The following is a 12,947-nucleotide window of genomic DNA, read 5'->3' on the forward strand; positions in this document are numbered from 1 at the left end:
AGGGTGAGCACCGCACTTTGATTTTATTACAACAACAATGACAATTACAAAGATACAAACACATGGCTACATCTAAGGCTTTTGCGGAAAGCATTTCTGCAGTCAGGCAACCAGACTTCCCAGACTTAGTCAGACATGACTATTTACTCACTGAGGGAAGAAAATGTCTTAGTCATCTAACTTGCCAAGAAGATATCATTTGTATGGAACCTGCTAGCTGTTTCAGAGAACGTAAATAAAGGCACGTCCATGCCAGCAAACTGAGCTTCACATCTCTGAGATGGCATTAATGAAAGAACTCTCTGTGGGGAGCATTTGTTAAACACACCAAGGCTCCTCTACAGCATCACTCCTCTCCAGGCTCTCCTCTCTGCCCTAGTAGGGAGGGATCTAAGCCATCATCACTTTCCTGTCCCCTCTCCCTCGCACGAGGGCCAAAATATCCCTAAAACACAGGTTGTATCATGTTACAAGTGTTCATGTGACTCTAAAACGCCCTCAACCACCTAGAATGATGGAACAAGGCTTTCAAGGCCTACCCGACTTCAAGCATGAATGCCCTCTCCCATCCCATAAAACTCCTACAAGTCACCATCCTTCAAGCTACAGCTGACTTATCACTTTCCCAAAGAAGTAGTCCAGCTTCAATTCATTCAAAACCTTTCTCTGAATAGCATCTCTATTTTCTTCTGGGGTCTGTATTGAGTTCCTCATTTTTAAGTTATAAAAGTCAAGGGCAGAAACCTTTTTTTTTTTTTTTTTGTATCTTGCAAGGCACTAAATGAACTAGATAATCAAGCAAATTTTTATGTTTTCTGAGTGAATGACTAATAAGCAAACGAGTTTCTTGCGGTTAAACCTAAGAAAGATTTAGGCATGATTGCCTTTTTCTCATAGAAAAATTCCTGATCTCAAAGTATAATCTCAATAAAGAAGATCTGAGTAAGGGTGTGGAGAACTATGAAGCCTCAAATATTAAGAGGCAAGAAGTCATATCATACCTGTGGACCTGTTTCATGAATCCAAATGTGATTTTGCACTAGTCTGGTTCTCAGTGTCCTGTCGAAATCTAATTTTGTAAATTCCAGCAGGCTAGTCTTGTAAAGATTTAAAAGAAAAACAATAACAGGATATGAAGGAAAGATGAATGTCATGGATAATAAAAATCATTAAAAGTGATGGCTGATAAATGTTTTTCAAAATGGTTCTTTCTCTTCCTGTCTCCCAGAGTCTTTTGGAAGCAGAGGACCCTCAGTGTTTCATGTTACAGGTGAAGAAACAGAGAGAACAGCTTACCCAAGTGCATGGGGAGATAAGTGATAGAGAAACAATATGAAAACAGGAGTTGGGCATTGGACCTTTATATTGGATTCATATTATGACTGGAGAAGGAAATGGCAACCCACTCCAGTATTCTTGCCTGGAGAATCCCAGGGACGGAGGAGCCTGGTGGGCTGCCGTCTATGGGGTCGATGATACCTTGACTAAACTACAATTTCAGCTGCCTCCTCTGTGAAAGGCTATTCATCTGTTTACTTTGCTCCTCACGGAATAATCTAAGAAGAAAATTTAAGACTTTGCCCCAGATTTACAGCTTGTTCAAGGGCCTATACTGCTAAGTCACTTCAGTCGTGTCTGACTCTGTGCGACCCCATAGACGGCAGCCCACCAGGCTCCCCCATCCCTGGGATTCTCCAAGCAAGAACACTGGAGTGGGGTTGCCATTTCCTTCTCCAATGTATGAAAGTGAAAAGTGAAAGTGAAGTCGCTCAGTCGTGTCCGACTCTTTATGACCCCATGGACTGCAGCCTACCAGGCTCCTCCATCCATTGGATTTTCCAGGCAAGAGTACTGGAGAGGGGTGCCATTGCCTTCTCCATCAAGGGGCTGTAACTCCAGGGTATATTATTGAGATGTTGATATGTAATTTTCACACCTGAAATTTGACTTTCCTAAGATATATTTTAATTTAGTCAAAGTTATTTTTAAGTTGAAATAAAAAATCCTAATTTTGCAAAGGCTCAACATATTTAATATCCATCAAATGAATTACATATATATGGATTATTAGTAATTTTTTAAAGTCACTGATATGGAGTGAAATAAGGGAAGCCAGGGACTAGGCCTGGCTAAGGATCTTCTCCAGAGACAGGTGTCAGTGGACCTAGAAGAATCCCAGACTGAAGACCAAATTTGCTAGTTTCAAAGAGCAATATTATGAAATATATTTATTATTAAGTCTACTGTTTTCCTGTTTTCCAGTCCATTGGTATTTGATTTAATCTCTATTTAATCCTTTCTAATACTTTTTTCAAGTTCATTTTATTAGTGTTTATCTAACTTACTATTTTTTATACTTGGTTACTTACTTCTTTGATTTGCAAGAAAAGCAGTAAGAAATAGTCTGCCTTTGAGTGTCGTTTTGACTCTGAATCAATGAATAAATTATTACAGCTATTTTTGTGTATGAATAAATAGTGATATATATCTATGATGTCATATTATACAACACAAATCTTTTTAAGTGTTTTTTAAGCTTTTCCTCACAAGCAAAAATTTCTAAACCATTTTATACAGCATTTTTCCAATTTTTAACATATTTTTATGCTTCAAGGAAACTCATTGTTACTTTTCTTTAAATGATTGTTTTATAGATGATTTTTTTTCTTCCTGTGCCTTTATATTTTCCAACTTTTTAAAAACATGATTAAGTTATATCACTTAAGCAAATTTTTCTATTCAATTTTCTATTATTTTTCTAAAAGATTATTAAGACAGTAAATAGCATATATGGAAAATGCTTGCATTAAATTTAAGAACATATTAAGTATGTACTACAGTCTCAACCATGGAAAATTTAACTACATAGACAAAAAGATTATAAGTAAATAGGCAAAAATATTAACTATTGTGTTCCTTTAATTGGGGACTTATGGATTAAATTTATTTTCTTCAGCATTTTTCCAAATTTTTGCAATAAGATAAAATGAATTTTATAAAAAAGACAACACATTATTGTTGTTTGTTATAAAGGCTTATCCCTCATCTCTGCATTAAGAGGCTGCTATTCAAAGAGAATTTCAATGACTCTCCTTGCCTCTTTCCTTGTTCCTCCCAGTTTATTCTTGACACTGCCAATAGGTTCTTTAAAATCACTTTCTTTCTTTAACTTTCTAATCACAGGGGATCCCATGATCAGAACCCTTCAAAGAGTCTATCACTGCCTATGAGATGGAGTTTGAAATTTTAGATATCAGAAACTAAGTTGTCAATCTCTATATCCAGAGTGCATGTCTATGCTTATAGTCATTTTTTTTCTAGAAAAATTCTACATTCAGTTCAAACTCAACCCCAAATTCAGGTCTCCACTAGAAAATACTTCAGTCCTTATAAGAATAATACCATTTGTTTTAATGATATCATTCTCCAGTTATCATGTGTCAAAAAGCAATCAAAATATCCCAGATCCTTCCTGATCATCTCAACTAGAATAAGTAATTTCTTATACATTTTAATGGTCCTTACATCATATTGGCTTTAATTGTGTTTACTCCTGTTGCTGGTACATATCAAGGCATCCATTTGCATGATTTTTAACAGAGTTCAGTGCCTATTTCTCGCTTAGTACTCTTTGAAGTCCTGTGTCTTACACAGATCTCCTGGCTCACTACTACCATTACACAGTGAAAGCTTCCATCATGTAGGTCCTTAGCAAGAGAGGACTGAAAGAACTTATTACTGATAAATAGCTCTTTTCATTTCTAAGTCATCCTGATGTGATATACCAGAAATCTGGGTTATTAATTTTGTTTATGGATCAGAAAATGGTTAAAAACTTGAGCATTCAAACACTGGAAGGAGACATTGAGTTCATCCAACAAAGAGAATGATATAAAAGTCTCTAATCCAGAAGTATGGGTGACCACATAGGTGAGAGTTGATTGTGTGTTTGGAGAAAGTGTATATCTATACAGTGAGGCACCCTGAGCAAGAGATCATTATAAGGACAGAGCCAGGTAATAGAGACAAGGTGATGAGCAGTAAGAGAGACTCTGGCAAGTCAGAAGTCCAATCCTCAGCAACCATTCAAGAGAACCAGTATTGCCCATGGCTGCCTTTCACATGCTCCCCAAGTGTGACGTATAGGAGAGTCAGTAGCATTCATAGAGCCAGTAACAACATGGGCCCTTCACATTCATTTTCCCCTTTCTTGTATAGTAATAATGAGAGGTTCAACTTCCCTGGTGGCACAGTGGATAAGCATTCGTCTGCCAATGCAGGGGACAGGAAGACTCCACAAGCCATGGAGCAACTGAACCCATGCACCGCAAGTACTGAAGCTCGTGCTCCAGGGTCTTCAGACTGCAACTACTGAGCCTGTGTGCTGCACTCACTGAAGCCCGCATGCCCTAGGCCTGTGCTCAGCAACAAGAGAAGCCGCAGCAAAGAGAAGCTTGCACACCACAGCAGAGTAGCCCTACTCACCGCAACTAGAGAAAGGCCACATGCAGCAACAAAGACCCAGTGCAGACAAAAATAAGCAAATAAAAGTGATAAGGGAAAATAAAACAAAAAATAATGAGAGACATGTTGAATTAAAGGGGGTTTATCCTTGGAATTCTTGAGGTCTTGGCACAAGAAATAAATTATCAGGGCATTTGATTAAAAATATCAAACACAAAAATAGGAAGGCGTGGCTGAGTGGCACGCTGCCTCAGTCGTGGTCATCCTAACCATCTTATAGGCACTGTCCAACTCTGCAAACAGAAACTCTAGGACAGGTTTCTCCAAGATGCTGAGATACTGTGGTGCTTCCTCAGAGCCCATGTCAAAGAAATAGTAAGGAGGGAATTGTCCCTATTTCTGCAAAGAAACCAAAATGCTTTTAGTGAAAGCGGACTCTAGACCTCTTGGGCCCCTTGAAAAGTGTAGTGTGTAAGTGCCAGAAGAGGTATAGATGGATCCCAGAGAAACCCAGTAGGTCTGCAGACACCATGAAAAAGTGGAAGTTAGCAGCCTCAAATAGAGTAACATCTTCTGTGATGCTAGAGCAGAAAAGCAGTGACAGGTGTGATCTGATAAAGGCAAGTCAGGTTCATAAACACAAATGAGAGCTAGTCCTTGGAGGTTCCTAGAAATAATGGGGAGAACTTAGAAAGAGTTTTTAGGTTCTATACATTAGAAGATGGTAAGAGTCAATAGGTGATACCAATAGGCAGTCGTGAAAAGTGAAGGATATAGAGACAAAGCATGTGTCTTTGAACACCACTTTCTAGCCACTTGAACCTCTGTAAAATAAGAAAAGGCGATGCATGGATGGCTCTCTATCCTCCGTATTCACTAACTTGCCTCGATCCACACAGAGGGCAACTCTACTGTTTCTCTTACATCACAATCCTCTGTTTGACCTCACTGGAATTTTCCTAGGGAGCAAGGATTGCTCATCTCATTGGTCAGGATTTAAGAGGATAGTTGGCACAATAGCAATGTCTTAAAATCAAATTTCATGAGGCTTTTTTCCCCACTCCTGGCATCTGTGTAGGAAGCCAACCACACTTTGTACTTTGTTCCTACCTTTATTCAAGATGAAGGCTGGGTGAGTAGACATTGGGTATGCTTCTCCTAAGCCTGAGGCCTCTGCTGTGTTCTCCAATTCTGTTTCATAAGAACTTTCCTTTGTGGACTTTCCCAGACATTTTTAATATCAGCAGTTTCTTTCCTACTTGGCTGCTAATTCTTTGATGAATATGCTCTTCGGCTGGGAACTCTGGAGAAGGGGAGGGATGAATTACCATTTGGATTTGGGCACCAAACCAGCCGCACCCTAAACCACACCCAGAACACATCATTGTGCCTTTTTCATAGGATTTGGGGAAGATTAAATAAGAAAAATTCATGTAAACTCCTAAGCACAGTCCCTGGCATATAGTACCCACTCAATAAATGTTAATTATTGTTAATAATACACACATTGCAAATCTTTGCCATTGACTAGCTATAACCTGGTCAGAGAGCTTCTAAGTTTTGGGAAAAGTGCTCTGGGGCTGGACATCTGAATATCTGATGAAAACTGGAGCAAAGCAAATATTCTGTAAAGAAGCGAGAGTGTTTCTTTGAGGTACACTATTATCTCTTCTGGGAAAGTTTTGATTATGCTCATAAGTACCTACTCTTTAGCCTTTGGTGAAGAGACACACATGTAAATTCCTCAGCCCTGCCTTGGCAGATTTTGCTTAATGAAACATGGGAGTTGGGGGATGGGGAGTGAGAAGTTCTTCTTGAAGATTTTTTTTTTTCTTTCTTTATTAAAGGTTCATTTTAGATTTCCCTTTGCAGGACTACGGACCAGAATTGGAGGCAGGGGACGGATACTGAGGGAAGAGATCTGGTAGAGACCCTTGCAATGTGGTGGAAGGCCATCCAGAAGCTGAGGACAAACACAGGAGCCATAGCCCCATTCTTAAAAAAAAAAAAAAAAAAAGGCAGGGGGGAGTGTAGTTGCTTTAGAATGTTGTGTTAGTTTCTACTGTACAGCAAAGTGAATCAGCCATACATATACATACTTCCCCTCTTTTTTGAATTTCCTTCTCATTTAGGTCACCATAGAACATTGAATAGAATTCTCTGTGCTATATAGTAGGTTCTCATTAGTTGGCTGTTTTGTACATAGAATTTTGTATACATGTCAATCCCAATTTCCCAGTTCATCTCATTGCCCTTTCTTCCCCTTGGTGTCCGTACGTTTGTTCTCTACATCTGTATTTCCTTCTGAATGTGATGTGGCAGGTAGGTTCCAGGAATCCTTGTTGTCTATATCCAGTTTTCTGATTTTGGCTTTGCGATTCTCTTTTTCCATCTGCATATCTTTGCTAAATGTTTTGCACCTCATGGCCCATGCTTAGGGAACAGTGAAAGAACGTGTTCATGATCAGAGAAATCAGCAAAGGGAGGGGATGAGTAGCCCAGAAAAGTGACAGTGAGATTCCAGGGGGTGAACCAGAGAGCGGGAGGTAGCCACAGTCTGGGTAACTGGAACATGTAAACACTTCCAAGAAGTGCTCAGAGGTACTCCTAGAGGGGGCGACACCTCCAGCAATGTAGACTTAATTATCTTCATATATGACCAAACAGGGTGATTTGGAAAGAGAGGGAACATGAGCATCCCAATAGAAATGCAGGACTGACTGAGCAGCCCAGACGAGCATTTGGAAAAGTGGACTTGTGCGTGCATCTTGTTCTTTCTGACCTCTTCATTCTCTTATCTTCTTCAGAAAAATGAGAGTCAAGGTACATTACCTTTTAGACATCCTTTGACTCTCAGTACCACTGACTACATTATTTTGTATTCAATCAAACATTTGTGTTTACCATGTTCAGGTACCAGAAAATAAAAAGATGATTAAGACATAGTCCTTGAACTCAAGAATGTTATCTGTAGGGAAGGGAGAAAAATGCTTAAGTAGGTAACTTAAGTACAAGGCAAATGTGTGCATAGGACTCTATGAGAACAGAAGGGAGGGACGGAGTCCCAGATTGTGGCTGTCAGATACAGCTTCCTAGAGAGGATGCTCAAACTGATTCTTAAAACAGCTTCATATGGTCCATTTGGGGCATGTGTTTCTTTTCCTCAACTCACTTTCATGGAATATGATGAGTACAGGAGAGAGCTCTTCTTTCTGGTAGCCTTTTGGGCACAAGTTCATATCAAGAAAGAACAGATTGCTATGCAGTAGGAGAGATATCTGTGGATTTGAGAGGGAGCACAGGGCAGGCAGCGGGCTGGTTTTCAGGAGACACAAGTTCTAATTTTGACAGCCGCTTACTTTACTGTATGCTGCTGCTGCTGCTGCTAAGTCGCTTCAGTCATGTCCGACTCTGTGCAACCCCATAGACGGCAGCCCACCAGGCTCCCCTGTCCCTGGGATTCTCCAGGCAAGAACACTGGAGTGGGTTGCAATTTCCTTCTCCAATGCATGAAAGTGAACACTGAAAGTGAAGTCGCTCAGTCATGTCCGACTCCTAGCGACCCCATGGACTGCAGTCCACCAGGCTCCTCCATCCATGGGATTTGCCTGGCAAGAGTACTGGAGTGGGGTGCCATTGCCTTCTCCTGCAATTCAGGAGACCACTCCGAATCTTACTTTATTTTTAACTGAAAAGGTAACTTGGGGTCATCCCAAAAGTTTGTTGTGAGGAGCAAATGAAATACTAGATATGAATATGATTCATAAAATATAAGGGAGCATCCTCATGGGTGGGAAATAGACTTTGGAGCATCTGGCTCTTCCTTCAAGGCATAGGGGGAGTGCAGAGGAGGAACTCCTGCATAGAAATAAGCAGATTTTACTGGAATGGTAGTTTCTGTCAATTTCCTGAACAAGTGGCTAATTGCAGTCCTAGGACAAGTACCCAGGAGACTGAGGTATTTTTCCCCAAGTAGTTCCATAGACCTATATGCCATCCACATTTGTGTGGAAAACAAGGACAGCAGGGGATGAAAAACAAGAAGGAAGGATGGTGTCAGCAAAGGTCAGGGTGTCACACATCAGTCACGGTAGCAGCTGCCAGGGCTCAGAGGGTTCCAGAGCATGGTAAGGATGGCCACTGGGCTGGCTTCGGCCACATTCCCCAGGCTTTGCATCACACACCCAGGATGGGGGTCTTTGCTCATCTAAGCTCCTTCTCCTACACAGCCTCCCCGGACGTGTGCTTTCCAGGCTGTGGTATCTGCTTTCCTCCCAGAAAGGATTATTCATCTGTCCTCTCACAGCCATGCCGTCAGCACCAGGGAGAGTCCCTGCCTCCCCGCTGGACCGGAGATTCCCCACAGCCACAGGTCACGAAACACAGAAGCTCCCTGGGCCGATTCCCTGGAAAGCGGACAGGGCTTACGCGGCATGTCCCTCACACTCTCAGCATACCTAACACTTTCCATCTTGTTTGTCTGTATTTAGAGAAGCAGAAAAGCCTTCTAGAAAGGGTGCTGGACTTTGAGCCGCTCACCTCAGGTCACCTTGCGGGGAGGGAGAGTGACTTATTTTGGAGCAACTAGTTGTTGTGTGGTACAATAGGTGTGCTCTCAGTTTGCAAAGTTTTATCCTCAGAGCCATGCTTTGGGGTAGATATTTTTAACACTGCATTTCAGTTCAAGAAACCGAGGCAGAAAGAGAGTAAGTAACTTGCCCCCAGAGTTACCCAGTGATTGTGTTGGACCTAGAAGTTTAACCCAAATTGGGGCCATAATAAAGTCCATGCCCTTGGCCACACCCTCATCTAACAAAAGAGAGTGGTGGTGGTGTCTGGGGTCCCTTCAGTTTCCAAAATTCTGTAATGCTTTATAGTCATATGCTCTCACAGTAAATTTTTTCATTTTTTTTAAACTGTAAAGACTATTTATATCTTACTATTCAATGTGCTCTCTCTTCCTGGCATGCATGAGGGGTTTAAAAAATCTTAGTTGAATTGAACTAAAACTGAATTTTCAAATCCTCATTTTCTTCATCTTTAAACTGATGATAATGGTCTCTGTGTCATCAGTTTCAAGAAGCTCAAAAAATCCTATGTTTGGAAACACTTTTTGGAACTATATTACCAGAGTATTGTATGGAACATATTATTGCATTGGTATATATATTATGCATGCATGCAGATAAGTATATGTGTCATAACTATACTTAATGACTATTATGAAATGAACACTCAGCATCCAGAATAAGAAGCAAAATATTGCTAGAATTTCAGACATCTCACTGTGCTTTCTTCTACTTACTTTCCCCTTACCCAAGGATAACTACCATCCTGATATTAAGGATAAGTATTCTTTGCTTTGTCCTGTGAAAAATGCTATATTAAATAATAGACATGCCCTCACGTGTCTGGCTTCTTTCACTCAACATCTTGATGTGAGATTCATCCATATTTCTGGTTGTTCTATTTTTTCTCATTGAAGTAGAATATTCTATTGTGGGACTATGCTGCTGCTGCTGCTAAGTCACATCAGTCGTGTGCTACTCTGCGCCACCCCACAGACGGCAGCCCACAGGCTCCCCTGTCCCTGGAATTCTCCAGGCAAGAACACTGGAGTGGGATGCCATTTCCTTCTCCAATGCATGAAAGTGAAAAGTCAAAGTGAAGTCGCTCAGTTGTGTCTGACTCAGAGACCCCATGGACTGCAGCCTACCAGGCTCCTCCGTCCATGGGATTGTAGGACTATACCAGAGTGTATTTATCTAGTCTACTCCTGACAGGTATTTTCAGTTTTCAGTAACTGACAATTATGAATAATACACCTATGAACATTCTACTATGTGTCTTTTATGGACATACAGATGCATTTGAATTAAGTGTATCCCTGAAGTATATGTGTATATTTAACTTTAATAGATACTTTGCCTAGAAATTAAGTACCTTAGGTAGGAGATATGTAACCATAGATGATGCTAGCATTGTGGTGGGGCAGGATGGAAAACTTCAGGCATATTCGTTCCTTATAGGAGACCTCCAACTAAATAAGAGCAATGTAAACCAACAAGTTTGGGCCTTTTTCACAGTTTGGGTTCCCAGGAAGTAGAGTCAGGTATTTTGCAGAATGTCCCTCAATATGTGCTTGTCTTATGGCTTTTTTATTATTATAATTTTACATAATTATAGGGATTTGGGATTTTGAAGAAAATTATTAATACGACAGAGGTGAAGTGTGCTTCTCACCACTTTCAGCAGGAAGGAAGTGACAGGTGGTGATGTTAACCTTCATCACTTCATTAAGTTAGAGCCCACCAAGTACTCCTCTGTAAAGTTACTATAATTTTCCTTTCTGTATTTTATTATTCAGAAACAAATTCCTAAGTCCAGCCCACATTCAAGAAGCAGGGAATTAACCTGTATTTTTTGGAAGAAGGTTATCTATGTATATTATTTGAAATTCTTATATAAAGAAGATGTGTTTCATCTCTCCCATGTATTTATTTAATCATTCAAACATATCAGTATGGAGTTAGGCTATTTTATACTTTCAGTAGTCATCCCATATGGCATTATTTGGATTTTGCTGGTGGCTCAGACAGTAAAGAATCTACCTACTATATAGGAGACCCAGGTTTGATCCCTGAGTCGGGAAGATCCCCTAGAGAAGGGAATGGCAATCCACTCCAGCGTTCTTTCCCAGAGAATTTCATGGACAGAGGAGCCTGGCTGGCTACAGTGCATGGGATTGCAAAGAGTCGGACACAACTGAGCAACTAACACACACACAACTGCATTATTTGTTTTGTTGCTCAAATTATCCCAGGTTTGTCCACCAGAAGTACATTCAGGTTGGCGTCTCTGTTCCTCTGACATGCCTCTTCCTTTCTGTTTTTTGTTTGTTTGTTTGTTTTGAGTACTTCCTTACTTCCTGGCACTGCCAGATGCTCCAGGTTTATTTTATATTTACACATCTGCCAATGCAGGAGACACAGGAGACTCCGGTTTGACCTCTGGGTCGGGAAGATCCCCTGGAGGGGGCAAGGCAACCCGCTCCAGTATTATTGTCTGGAGAATTCCATGGACAGAGGAGCCTGGCTAGTTACAGCCCATGGGGTTGCACAAAGTCATGACGGAGCACGCGCACATGTGTCTGTTCTAGAATTAGCGATTTGCCTTGGAACTTTGGTTGATGTCTCTATGTAGATCCGTGGTTCTGACCTGTATCATTTTCTCTTTACCTGAAGAATTTATTTTAACATGCCTTGCAGGCATTTTAACATTCTGTTGGCAATGAATTGCTTCGATTTTTCTTTGTCTGAAAAATCATTACTTCTCCCTCAAATTTGAGGCATAATTTCTCCAGATATAAAATTCTAGGATAGTTGTTTTGTTTTTCCTTTCAAAGCTAAAAACGTCATGCTTGCCACTTTCTTCTAGCTTGCTTGGTTTCTGATGACAAGTCTGTTATAATTTTACCCTTTTTCCTCTATAGATGAAGTTTTATCCTTTTTTTGTTTTGTTTTTTCTCTGACTTCTTTCAAGATTTTATTTTTTCCTTTGGTTTTCTGAATTTCAACATGATATGTTTAAAGGTGTACATGAACATATGCTCGTCTGTTTGTTCATCATTTATCTTGTTCTGCATTCTCTGAAGTTCTTGCATATGTATGCGGTTTGGAGTGCCTGACATTCACTTTGATAAATTCTCAGGAGGAGAAGGGGGCCACAGAGGATGAGATGATTGGATGGCATCAACTCAATGGATATGAGTTTGCACAAACTCCGGGACATAGTGAAGGACAAGGAAGCCTGGCATGCTGTAGTCCATGGGGTCGCAAAGAGTCGGACATGACTGCACTACTAAAGACCAACGGTCATTATTACTTCACATTTTTTTTTTCCTTTTTTATTCTCTCTTTTTTTCCTCCTGGTATTCAAGACAGTGTCCCACTGTTCTGGTGGTTCTGCTATTTTCTTTCTTCCTTGCTTGTTTTCCTTTCCTTCATCCTTCCTTCCTGCCTTCTGTCCCTCCCTCACTCTTTCTTTCTTCTTGCTATCTTTTGTATTCCTCTTTACCTTTGAATTTAATTTTGGGAGGTTTCTGTTTGCGTGTCTTGAAACTAACTTATTCCTAAGCAGTTTCAAGTTTATTGATGAGCCATCAAAAGGCATTCTTCATTTCCGGTACAGTGTTTTTTATTTCTAGAGATTTCTTTGGTCTTCAGTGTGTTCACCTCTCTGCTTACGTTTCCCATCTGTCCGTGCATTTTGTTTACTTTTTCCTTAGAACTCCTAACATATTAATCGTGGTTATTTTCTTTTTCTTGTGTACTAATTCCAGTATCTACACTCTGAGGATGGCTCTGAAGATGATTGTATCTTCAGCATGTGTTTATTCTTACTTTCGGCATGCTCTAAAAGCTGGATATGTTTATTGGGTAACAGGCACTGAGATAAATAGGCCTTTAGTGTAAGGATTTGTG

The sequence above is a fragment of the Ovis canadensis genome, chromosome 1 (assembly GCF_042477335.2).
Source record: "Ovis canadensis isolate MfBH-ARS-UI-01 breed Bighorn chromosome 1, ARS-UI_OviCan_v2, whole genome shotgun sequence".
Classification (NCBI taxonomy): Eukaryota; Metazoa; Chordata; class Mammalia; order Artiodactyla; family Bovidae; genus Ovis; species Ovis canadensis.